Source organism: Papaver somniferum, chromosome 9 (assembly GCF_003573695.1).
Source record: "Papaver somniferum cultivar HN1 chromosome 9, ASM357369v1, whole genome shotgun sequence".
NCBI lineage: Eukaryota > Viridiplantae > Streptophyta > Magnoliopsida > Ranunculales > Papaveraceae > Papaver > Papaver somniferum.
In genome coordinates, this window is record NC_039366.1 from 51,689,213 (window position 1) to 51,703,143 (window position 13,931).

The window sequence follows — 13,931 nt, forward strand, 5'->3', positions numbered from 1 at the left end:
TACCCGCATCTAACAACTTAAGCACCTCTTTTCGAACTACTTCTTTCATGTTAGGGTTCAGTCGACGTTGCATCTCCCTAGACGGTTTGGAGTCTTCCTCTAAATGAATCTGATGCATACAAACGATAGGACTAATACCCTTAATGTCTGTTATAGACCACCCTAAAGCTTCCTTATTATCTTGAAGTACTTTTACTAGCCTACTTTCCTGATCATTATCCAAGTCGGCAGCAATAATCACAGGTAAAGTCTCAGATGGGCCTAAAAACACATACTTCAGGTTATCTGGTAGTGGTTTGAGGTCTAACTTAGGGGGCTCTTCTAAGGAAGGAACTGAGGTAGTCTAAGAATCTTGTAATGGTTCGACCTAGCTTTCCATCTATCAGTGTCTAACACAGGGGTAGAATCTAATAGAGCATTCACTTGTTCAATGGTACTATCATCGTAAAAATCTAAACCAAAGAGGGATAGACAACTCTCTAATGGGTCTTCAGACAAGATGTTTGGTAATGACTCCTGAACTAAGGATTCTATCATATTCACCTCTTTAACACATGTGTCATCTAGCTCATAAGGTAGCTTACTGACATTAAAAATGTTCATTTCGATAGTCATATTACCAAAGGATAAATTCATCACACCATTTCGACAGTTTATGATCGCATTAGACGTAGCTAAGAATGGGCGACCTAAAATCACAGGTATCTGGTTCTCTGGGTCAGGGATAGGTTGGGTATCTAGGACCACGAAATCCACTGGATAAATAAACTTGTCGACCTCAATAAGAACATCCTCGATAACACCTCGAGGAATTTTGACAGACCTATCAGCTAACTGCAGTGTTATCTGAGTAGGTTTCATTTCACCAAGTCCTAGATGTAAGTACACATGGTACGGCAGTAAGTTCACACTGGCTCCTAAGTCAAGTAAAGCTTTTTCTACCCGGTGTTTACCTATTGTACAAGCAATGGTTGGGGAACCTGGGTCTTTGTACTTTGGAGTGGTAGTGTTCTGAATGATTGAACTTACATGACTAGCTAAAAATGCTTTCTTATGGACGCTAAGTTTTCACTTTCGCGTACACATATCCTTAAGGAACTTGGCATAAGCAGGAATTTGCCTAATTGCATCTAATAAAGGAAGGTTTATGGTAACTTGCTTAAAAACCTCCAATACGTCATTAAAGTTCGATTCCTTCTTTGTTGATGCTAATAGCTGGGGAAATGGGACTCTAGGCACAGAATCAGACCTCTCAGGAACCGAATTGGCATCATCGAAAATTTTATCAGTCCCCTCAGTTAGTGGTCCTGAGGGGTGAACTACAGTATGTTCACTATCGGGCATGGTTACCTGATTGTCTACTACTCTACCACTCCTAAGGGTTCTAATAGCATTCAATTGATTCGATGGTTTTGCACCTATTTCATGAACTCCTCTAGGGTTGGGGGTAGTCTGACTAGGGAGCCTTCCATTATCTGTCTCACTTAAGGTCTTAGCTATTTGGCCGACTTGAAGTTCTAGCTTATCAAGGCTCTGAGTATTAGTTTGAAAGTTCGGCTTGGTTTCCTGTTGAAAACTAATTGGGCTCTGTGCTAACATATCCTGAGTTTTTGCTAACATCTTAATAGATTCCTCTAAGATAGTAGTTTTGTTTTCTGGGCCTGATGAATTCTTAGTGTAACCAAAACCTGGGGAAGCATTAGTATTACTAAACTGACCTTGACTCTGGCCCTTGAACCATAAAAGGTTCGGATGGTTTCTCCAACCAGGATTATAGGTTTCTGAATATGGGTCAAACTTCGGACGGTTATCATACCTAGTGTTATTATAGAGAGCATTGGCTTGCTCTTCATTATTCTGGCCTTCCCAAAAAGGCTCCAATCTACCACTAGTGTGACCCACTTCTAAAGCTTCTAACCTTTTCGTTATAGCAGCAATTTTGGCATCTGATTCAAAGCTTCCTTCTACCCTATTAACGTTTCCTCTGCCTAGAAGAATTATTTTCTGGGGTACCCTATTGCTTTCCCATTGTTGGGTCTTTTCGGCGTTTTCATGCAAATATGTCATCGCATCATCAACTGTTTGGTTTTCAAACCCACCTGTACACATGGACTCTACTGTAGTTGTGGTGGGATAATCTAAACCCTCATAAAGGATCTGAACTAACCTAACCTTTTCTAAACCATGATGAGGACATTGGGCTAATAAATCATTGAACCTTTCCAAATACCTATACAAAGATTCTCCCTCCTGTTGTGTAAACGTGCAGATTTGCGTCCTAATAGACGAGGTTTTGTGCCTAGGGAAAAACTTGTTCAAAAAGGCAGATGTAAGTTGTTCATAGGTTTCAATTGATTCGGAAGCCAAACTATACAGCCGCGACTTGGCTTTATCTTTTAAGGAAAAGGGTAATAACCTGAGTTTTAAAGCATCATCATCAAGATTTCTAATTTTCAGGGTACTACAAATTTCCTCAAAGTACCTAACATGGAAATAGGGTTTTCATTTTCTTTTCCTAAAAAGATTGGGAGCAACTGTAAGGTTCCAGGCTTAAGTTCATAATTTGCTTCAGTTTCAGGTAACCTGATACACGAGGGACGAGTAGTCCTAGTAGGATTCAACAAGGCTTTCAAAGTTGCCATTTCTGGCGCTATTGGACTATCAGGGATTCTTTCCTCAAACGGACGTTCAAAACGGAATCTTCACGAATCGGACTTTCTAAATTGAGGTAATCAAGACGCTTAGAACTACTAGGTTTCTCTTTAACAAATCTACCTAGGGCGTCTCTTTTACGTTCAGGCATGCAACAGAATAAGGTAGGGAATTCTATGCAAACACAAAAGAAGGCTGACTCAACCAAATCAAACCTAAATTTCTAGCAAACAAAAAGCATGATGGCTCCACTTAGATTGTTTCTAGACCAGCTTTATTCTTTCGAAAAGGAACTCGTTACAATCTGAGAAACCCCTGGAATCAATCCGAGTCAAAGTAAGTTGAATCGAGGCGAGGGAAGCTTAGTGGAGCTTTGATACCCAAGGCCTCACCGGTTACAAGCGGCGCAGTCACGCATTCAACTCACAGAAACCTTCAAGAACTTCGAAGTATGCTCAAAAGAGTAACCAATATTATTCGAACGACTTTCCTATTAAGCTCGTTACCCTATAGGTCTCGTTCTAGTCAAAAATTTAGGCTTAGGTTCGCGTTTGGTTTCGTTTTCCTAAGGAGGGCAAGAAGAGAACGGTGATGAAATCCGAACCCTTATCTTGTATGGCCAGTCCTTGCCTTTTACTAGGAAATTAAAGCAGCCGTTTTCAAGTCCTCAGCATATATGCAAACGAAGGAATACAGTAAACCCGCTGACAGGGGATTCGCGGGTGTTTCGAAAAACTTACCTCCCGTACCAGACAGGCGAAGAACCGCTGAAGTCGACTCGGGCCACGACTCCTATGTCATGTACGAACCCGAGGGGCCGAGGCGATATCGTAATCACCGTCCTTCTCTGCACACAGTTTATATTTAAACCAACCCTTCCTTAGGGTTTTAAAAAAAAATAATAATGTCCAAAGTCCAATGTCCAAGGCGCCAAAAAAATAAAAATAAAAATAAAATAAAATATCTAAAAAGAAATTGTCTTCTTCTCCGTTCTTTTCGCTTTAAGCTTTCGCTCCAAGTCTTTATGCTTTAAGTTCCAGTCTTTACGAAATCACCAAACTCCTTGGCTCAACTCGCTTTATGATCCAAAACCTGTAGACAAAAGATAAATACCCAAAAACGTAAAAAAGAACAAAAATAATAAAAACCAAAAAAAAAAAAAAAAAAAACGAAGTCTAAAAACCCTAAAAGCAAATCCGCGTCGGCGGCGCCAAAAATTGATGTGATTGTAGATAGTGATAAAAGTGGTTCGATTCTCAGACTTGCGAAGGATAAAATATAGACTTAAATTCTAAAACAAAAATAGAAAACTCAAACAAAGATGATGTTGTTATCAATATTAAAAGAACACTGAGGCTAAGATTCCACTATTTTCCAAGTTCAAAGTGATTTAAATCCAATATTTATATTTATTCAATTTTTTCGTTTAATTTGATTCTAAGATGTTGCAACAAGTAGATTTTTAAAATAACAAGTGTAAATCAAAAGCATGGGATATCAAAAACCTAAGTCCAAGCATATACCATCAATGGAAATCACAATTGTTGAATAAAAATCATTAAAACAATTCTCAAACAAGGCAAATAATCATATAAATAATTGTAATAAATATGATAAATAGAAAATACCACTCTTTATTGGAAAAATAGATTCCTCTATCGCTTCAGCAATGGGGTTTATCTCCTCATATCAAAAACAGGTTCAAAATATTTTTCCATTGCTCAAAAGGTGTTTTCAAAGGTGAAGAGACTCAAAGGGAGTAAAACAGTTCAATCGCAACGTTTATATGTGTTGCAGATCGACTGTTACAAGAGAAACAGAAGGAATAAGACTGCTACAGTAACGATAGAAGTGAAGTGTTGTAGAACAACGACAGTGTTCTGCGACAGTTGGGCGTGGGTTGATGTTCTTCGTGTTCTTCAGCATCACCAGCAGAACATATTTCCTGCAACTCGTGATTTTTATCTCCTGGTTCTCTAAACTACCCCAAACTGTTCGTAATCTTTCTATGACCTGCAACCAATCTATGGGCCCAGCCACAACTCATGGAAGTGTGGCAGGTTTAAAGCGATTTGGTTGGTCGACAAAGGAATAGGGCATGGCCAAGTGGCGCCGTCTAGCATGTGGCATGGCCACGCTCCGTCTCATTGTTGCTCCTACACCGTGGCTCCGTTGTTCTCTGTTTTCTGATTTTGGGTAGGACTTCACACCTACTCATCCACGACAGATCAATTGCTTAGTTGCTTAAGCATAATTTCGACCAACGGGGCCTAATATACTGTGCAGGGCGCAAAAAACCTATTTTTTGCAAATTTGTTTAAATTAATGAATTTTGTGAATTATCACAAAATTGATTGAATTCTATGTATTGACACATAATTCTTTATTTACAGAAAGCAGTATGTTTTCTGGTTGAGTACTTTGTGCAAGGACCTTAACCTTGGAAATTTGTGCTACTCTGCTGCGAGTGAACACAAATCTGTCATGCCATACCAATATTAAGGGTTCTGCCGGGAAACATAACACAGGGAATGTACTCAGAGGGTCTTACATTAGTGAATAATATAAGCAAGGTGTTTGAAATTTACAGAGTATCTGGGATTGTTGCTACATGCATCAGTCTGGATAAATTTCATCTAAATATATTGAACGACTCAATAAATGTGCCAGTGGAGAGGTTGAACACTCATCAATTTTATGGCTCCGTCTCTTTGCAGAGTGACGACACTTTAGATGTGATATTTTTTACAGATTTAACCCTGAACTGAAAACCACCATCAACATCTTCATAGCCCAATCCTCGTGTATCACGATGAATTCTACATGCTCCAAATATCGAGGTTAATTTTTCCGAGCTGCTATTTCTAGACAAACTCTCTTTTAAGCTCGAGTTTTCTTCTTCTAACCTTTTGACCTTTTCGAGCGCAATAACTAGATCATTCTTGGATGATTCACATTGAACTTTGAGATATTCTCGTTTCGAATCAAATAACAAGTTCATCTCAATGTTCTCCAAGTTATCTAGCTTTGCTTGAAGAATATTTTCCCGATCTCGACTTCCGGCAATTTCTTCTTTAAGTATTCGTATTTCGCTGAGATAATATCTTGCACCAATAGAATCAGGTTGGTCTTGCAAGTATTTATTCCGACAACGAAGTCTGTCATATTTAACTTTCTCACTTAGTATGGTGCTTTCAGCTTCCGAGAGTTTTTGATGACATTCCTTAAGAAGATTATTAGCAACTGGATCTTTATGGAACACTTCTTCGACAGAATCCGAATCAGTATCCGAAAGAATTTTTCCATAAGTTAATGCAACCTCTCATGTGTATTATTGGTGACTATAATATTCGGTTCCATCATCAAGAGTAGGCAAAGCTGCTGCATATGCCAATTGTCTACGGCTCCAGGTAGGACATACTGAAGAAATGTGCCCGAAACCACGACAGTTAAAGCATTGTACATCATCATTAGGAGTTTTCGTACCTTTAGAAAAACTCTTTTTCTTGTCTCTCAAGATTTTTCTAAATTGTCGTGGAGTAACATCCTTAGCATCTGGCGAACCAGATTTATCATTGTTTGCAGCTTTAAAAGAAATCACCTCTTTTCCAGATCGGTGTTTATTATCGAAGATCTTTAAATTTCCAATAAGAGTATTCCTGGAGAGCGTAGAAAGATCGTTTGCTTCTTCAATGGCATGTTTCTTAGACTCGTATCTTGATGGTAGAGGCCTGAGAATTTTGCACACAATATCTTTCTCCGGAATAGTTCTTCCTAAATAAAATGAGGAGTTAACTATTTGAGAAAGTCTTTGGTTAAGCTCATCAAAGGTTTCATCATCAGACATACGAAGGTTTTCCCAGTCAGAAGCTAGGTATTGAATCCTTGCTTCTTTCTCTGCGGCATTCCCTTCAAATACGGTTTCTAAGATATCCCAAGCATCTTTAGACTTATTGCAAGTAGTCATATGATGCTGGAGATCTGGAGTAATGGCATGGATGATAGCATTTAATCCTTCAGACTTTTGCTTGGCAGCAAGAATCTCAAGATCATCATAATCACCAATATCCTTCGCAATAGTTACACCGTCTATTGTAACTAATGAAGGATTATAGCCATTAACAATACGAACCCATGATTGAAAATCTCGCGCTTGTATAAAAGCACGCATAGCAATTTTCCACCATAAATAGTTCATGCCATCGAAGGTTGGAGGTACATTTATAGAGATAACACTTTTGTCCATATCAGATCGCTACAAACACAGACTTATAAGGTCTTTAACGTGTTTTCCAGCTCTGATACCAATTGAAAATACGGGGGTCTAACAACCACACCCAATAATTTGTTTGGCAATCTGAGAGGACTTACTCCAATACACTTTCTATAGAATCAACTAGACGGTCAAACTCAATCTAGAGTAAAGTATATCAAAGAGTTATATCTCTATTTCTCAATTCAATCCGCAATCAAACAAATAGGAATTTGCGAGCCCGATTGAATATAAGAAATAACTTGGACGGTATCAAAAACCAATATCCAAGTGTCAATCAATTTAATCAACAACCAAAGGTTGGATTCCCAATTGATTGAACTTACGCACAACCTGTGATATTTCAATTATAAAGATAAACAATATACTGCGGAAAAGAAATAACACAGACACCAGAAATTTTGTTAACGAGGAAAGCGCATATGCAGAAAAACCCCGGGACCTAGTCCAGAATAAACACACACTGATTATAAGCTGTTACACCAAATCCCTACTACCTATTCGGACTAGATGTAATACCTGCTTCAGCATTTATAGAACTCCTAGCACAACACCGATTGTCTTTAGGAATTTTTCTTGTAAATCTTCTAGCAGAATCCAAGGCTCTTTTTAGAAGATACAACAACACGATTGATACTTTTCGATCTTTTGTTTTCACAAAAACACCGATTTGATTTCCCTTTAGATGTAAATCAAGGTTTTGGAAATCTTGTGTTTGTTTCGAACAACTACCAAATAAAAGTAGAGATACCGAAACAAACTCGTAGATTAGGGTTTAAACTTACAATCAGTATGCGTACACACAAGGAGTCCGTGAACCTGATTTTTGTAAGTGAACTTGGGCGATTCCAAAGATCAATTTCCAAGTTAAGAAAACCCTAATAATTCTACAACAAGAACAACTAGAATAAATCTAGAGATATCTTGTTTAAAACTTCTTAAGGATTTTTACGAGACACCTTAATCGACGTTTTCTTTCTAGCTTCTGATTTCGACTAACAAGTGTTGGTATACGATCGAAAACTGAAATCTATCAAAACCTAAGGTTTATGATCAACAACTCTTAAATGGTTTTATATCAGAAGACAAAAACCTTAGAATAGACAAGAGGTAAAAAACCTAGATTACAAGTTGTATAATCAATCACGAAGATTAAACCCAACTTGGCTTTATGATCCCCAATACAAAGAATTTTATCTCACTCTTGTTCACGAAGAACAGAAGACATGGAAAACAACCTTATGAGCTTACATCAATTTTCCAAAGGGGATAAAAAACGTGTAGCACTCACGAACCCTTTATTTATAGTGAAAGGTAGCTTGAAAGTTAAACAAAGTTATTTTCCTTTTTCAAGACTCTCCTAATTTTGGGAGTCTTTCCTAAGTTACAACTCTTTCCAAAATAATTAAATAAATAATTAATTAGCAAATATTATATTTATGTGAATAAATCACATTCTAACTTAGGAAGGAATCACAAACACTTTAATATGGTAATCAAATATGTTTTGAGTAATAGCTATCTTTCCTAGATAAGGAAACATCACAAACATGACCAAAAATGGATTCTAGTCACGTAATTGGGCTCACTTCCGTGAACCGTTACAAACAGTTCGTAGATTGTTTCCTACTAACGAACTGTAACAATTACAACAACACTTATAATTGTTACTTTAATAAATCACTCATAACTTCATCGTTATAACTCGGAATTGAGTGATTCTTGGCTCGTTGAATTCGTAAGATCATTCAGTATAACATGAGAACCTTTCTAGGGATAAAGGTTATTATCAAAAAAGTCGTAGCTCAAATAACCTCGAGTATATATGCATAAATGTACATTTCCTGTCATAGGAATTGTTCCATAAAGTGAGCATTTGTTTGGATAGATTAGAAAGGTATAATTGAACAAGAATCTAAATGAAATCAATTAACTCATACCTTTGTTGATGAAGTCCTTGTCGACATCTTGTTGTAGTCTTCAAACTTCATCCTTCAAGGATAGCTTCGATTCTACTTCTTAGTCTTAATCTAGTCCGAAACTATCTTTAGTATATTAAATCAAGAATGCATTTTACCAACTAAAATTGACAACTAACTTGACATACCAACGCTAGTGGGTTCAACTGAGCAATGCTCTAACAGTTGTCTTCAGTGCGAATGGATGTGACATTGTAGACAAGACTGGAAAAGTAATTTTTCAGGGAACTCGTAGTAAAAATAATTGTTATCTTTTGGATACTCAGTTTAACAATTGTTGTAATTTGACTAAGGTGGAATCTACACATCTTTGGCATGAGCATTTTGGCCACATCAATTATCGCCTTCTAACTCAGATCATTAACAAAGAAAAGTTCCCAAAAGGATGTTCCCAAAATCAATTATTGCCTTCTAGCGTTTTGTTAGAGGTGTTCCCAAAATCAATGTTAAGATTGATGGTGTCTGTAGTGCATGTCAAAAGAGTAAACAAACAAAAGTTCCACATAAATCATCTCAGGATATTCTCACTAAAGCTCCACTTGATTTAATTCATATGGATCTCTTTGGTCCTATTCAAAAACCTACTGTTGCTGGGAAGAAGTATGTTTTAGTTATGGTAGATGATTACACCAGATTCACTTGGGTCGCATTTCAATTTTCTTGCGGAATATGAAATATGAATCTTTATTTCCTTTTGATACCGGGTCAGAGACATATGTAAAATTCTGACGTTTCTAGGCGATTTTACGATTTTAGCCTTCGTCAACTATCAACACTTGGATAATCTTGTAACTTCTATTACATGATCTAATTTGGACCGAAGCTGACTTTAATATGCTATAGATCAATAAATTATTTTGACATCTTAATTTGGCAACAAATATAACATATCAACTTCTGTAGGTCTAACGAAGCATTCGCTCTAACAATCTCCCCCTTTGTCCATTTCAATAACAAAACCTAAAAGTACATATGGACTTATATAAATTTAACTTTCATCACAAACACTATGATGCGTTATTGATTTTTTGAATCTTCAATATTCATCTTCTATGGTTCTGCATATGTTCGTTGAGTACATGTTATTGAAGATTCGACAATGATAGATAACAACTTTAAAAATAACTCCCCCTTAGAGTTTGGATGCATGATTAGAATACGACATATAATTTTTATCCCAATGTGTAACATCTTTTATCACTTTAAACACAGTGTACTTTTTCGAACATTAAGTGATACTAATTCTTAGTGATATGTGAAAAGAAGAGGGTACCCAGATGTTAGAGCATAGCTCGGTCGACCTCGCATGCGTTGCTATATAAAACATGTTTGTCAATGTTAGTGATCAAAACTACGAGTCTTGATTTCTAGTCTATTATAGCTAAGTCTCGGACTATGATAGAAAAGTGTAGTTGAGCTCAAGGACTTCATGGTGTTTCATCATACAACGACGAAGATCTACTCAAGGAACCATGGAACTTCATCAACAAAAGGGTATGTGGAGACTTGAACTTATCTATCACTCAAAAGTCTGTCTATTATATCTCCTACTTCTTATGAGACAAAAAGTCATATGCTATATAGACTGGATCATACACATTTGACATTTCGAGTTGAGTATTCACTACTTATCTTTTTCTCGAAATCGTGTGTTGGTAAAGCGTTTCGCTTTGATTAAGTTTATCTTCACCTAGTGACGAAAGTCATGAAAAGTTTCAATTACTTTGAGAATTGCTCTGACGTGAAACAGACTGTGAATAATGGCTATATAACGTCCACTGAGAATGTCTCGATGATTGGAATGAGAGTTTAGATTACATAACCATGTATTCCTTAATCCGAAGTTTTCAAACTTTGTTGATTGAGATAAACCGGAGGAATCGGCTATGCCAAGTCCGCGAACCCAGTTTGCGAACTCAGTCCGCGAACTGTCGGAAGTTCTTGTACCGAGAATTTCTGCTGGGATTCCAAATTCGTTCGTGAAGTTCAAGTCCGCGAACTGGCGTAAGTCTCCTTGCCGAGATTTTCTGCTGAGTTTGGAAAACTCTTCCGGTTGTCTTAAGTCCGCGAACTTGTTTGTGAGCTTAAGTGGTTATGATCTAAAGATGTGCTCTGAACATGGAACTTAAATTACTAAGGAATGCTTTATGCAAACCGTGGCTATAAAGTTCATGAGCCGATTCAATCGAATTGAATCATCTTTGTTTCAATTGTGTCTTGTGTAGTTACATAAGATCTCATAGCAATTGAACAACTCTCTAACTAGTTCATTTGAGTAAATTCAACTAGTTATGGTAAAGAAGAACTAGGTTAATATGAATTGCTCATATGGTTAACCTTATGGGTTACTATGTTCAACCAACATACACGTACATGTTTGGGCACGATTTTCACAAACCCAGTAAATGTCTACCCAAGTGTGTGTGACAAGCTAAGTTTTCGATCTAACGGTTGAGAAATATTAGCTTGAATCTAAATCAGGTTTTCATCTAACGGTGAATATGGATTGCTTTGTAACTAAGGCAAAACCCTGATTTGAAGGCTATATAAAGGAGACATCTAGCATTGTGAAAAACTAATCCCCACACGTCTGTGTGATACTAGTGCGCTCGCTAGAGTCGATTCTCCTTTAACCTTTGGTTTTCTTCTCTAAAACCAGGATAACGACTTAAAGACTTCATTGGGATTGTGAAGCCAGACCGATACTACTTTTATTGTAGTTGTATGATCTGATCTTGCATCTTCTATCGTACGAGTACAATCTATTGTTTGTCTTGAGATCGTGAGAGAATCCGATATGCAAAATAAAGAAGTCACAAACATCTTCGTCTCACTGTTTGTGATTCCTCGACAAACCGCTTGTGTAGTCAAGAAGGATTATTGAGAGGTGATTGATTAATCTAGGATGTTCTTCGGGAATATAAGACTGTATTATCAATTGGTTCCTGTTCACCTTGATTTTATATCTTAAGACGAAACAAAACCTAGGGTTTTTCTGTGGGAGACAGATTTATCCTTTGATAGACTTATCTGTGTGAGACAGATTTGTTTATTATCAAGTCTGCGATTTTGGGTTGCGGTAACTCTTAGTTGTGGGTGAGATCAGCTAAAGGAATCAAGTGCGCAGTATCCTGCTGGGATCAGAGGCGTAGGAGTACAACTGTACCTTGAATTAGTGGGAGACTGATTGGGGTTCAACTATAGTCCAGTCCGAAGTTAGCTTGGAGTAGGCTAGTGTCTGTAGCGGCTTAATACAGTGTGTATTCAATCTGGACTAGGTTCCGGAGTTTTTCTGCATTTGCGGTTTCCTCGTTGACAAAACTTCTGGTGTCTGTGTTATTTCTTTTCCGCATTATATTTTATATAATTGAAATAATAAAGGTTGTGTGTTAAGATCATCAATTGGAAATCCAACCTTTGGTTGTTGATTGATATTGATTGATCCTTGGATATTGGTCTTTGTTACCGTCCAAGTTATTCCTTGTGTTTGATTAAAGACTCGCTATTATTTTAGCTTGAGTAAATCAAAACAAGTGAGAGATATTGACTCCTTGAGATATTTTAATCTAGATTGAGTCTGACTGTCTAGTTGATTCTCTAGCAAAGTATTTCGGAGTTAGTCCATACACATTGCTAAGCGAAATATTGGGTGGTGTTGTTAGACCCCCGATTTTTTAATTGGTATCAGAGCAGGCAAACACGATAAACCTAATAAGTTTGTGTTTGTTCGTTCCTTATAAATTGCCCTATGGGAAATTTCTTCGAAAAGCTTGCTCCTGGCATCTGTAACGCACGCCAGAATTCCTTAAAGATTGTTCAGAGATTATTATGGTTAAAACCTCTGGTTTCTCATGATAATCTTACTTCATCTAAAAGGGGAAATTTAGATGTTAAGAAGCAATCAGAAGGAAAAAATAAAAAGCAGGAAAAACTGAGAAAACGTTCAACACGCTCAAGGATATGGAACCTCACTAGATTAACTTTTGATCTCTTTGAGGAATACTATCGTAAAGGATCGATTGATAAAGATCTGTTCAAAGCGTTCGAAGGCGTTTTTAAATTCTTAGAAAAACTTAATTCTGTTAAGTCTAAGAATCATTCCGAAAAGGGTTTCGTATGTGTTAAATCGGTTAATACTGTACAACCCAGAAATCAGAAGAATCCTTCTTCTATCCAGAATAAACGAAGAATGGAAAGCTCTAACTGTCGGACTATCATTATTATTTTGATTATACTACAGGGGTTGTTCACACTTATTAACTAGACGTGTCGCATGATAACTCCTCTGCGCATTATGCCTCTTGGTAACAAGGTTGGCATTTACCCCATTTGTACATATCTTGAAGTGGGGCAAGAAATGGTTTGAGTTGTGTACAGTTGTGTTGTGCTTGGTTAGCTTTCTATTGCTTCTCTTATCTTTCACATGTATGTTGATTGCATACCTTAATGTGGAAAGGGCTAAGAAAATCCCATAAGTCTTATGTGGGTCACGATTCGTGTACAACCCAATCCCGTGAAGGAGGGATATATATGTATGTGGTCCGCGAACCTTCTCCTTCCTCATCTTTCGTCCGCGTACGTGAATCAGGGTTTGTGCTTCTCCACCGTTAAAGCCACTTTGAAGAAATCAAAAGGAAGGGTGTTTGAAGTTCTCTTCAAGTAAGTAATTCCCTCTGGTATATCTCTTTATGATGATTTCTAGGAGCATGAAAAGGAGTTCAAAAAGCTCAAAAAACCCTAGCTTGAATTCTCCTTGTGATCAAAATTCTCTTAGAATTAGGTTGTGAATGATTCATGTGCTATAACTTTTGATAGGATTGCATCCAAAGGTTTTATTCTAGAAAAGAGATTGGAAACCTTTAGTGGACATGAAGAGGATTTAGCTTGCTTCAAAAAGTTCAATCTTGGGAATATCTTTAATGGCCTTGGTGAAGATTTTGATTCTCTAACAATGATTTTCTATGCCAACATTCATGATGTTTATTTTAACAAGATGGAACTCAAATCCATGATAAATAGAGAAAGGT

At 37.2% G+C, this 13,931-nt stretch overlaps 1 pseudogene; it reads left to right on the top strand.

Moving 5' to 3' along the window:
* The first annotated feature begins 2,179 nt into the window (after positions 1-2,179).
* On the top strand, positions 2,180-2,279 carry LOC113314547 (annotated as a pseudogene).
* The last annotated feature ends 11,652 nt before the right edge of the window (positions 2,280-13,931 follow it).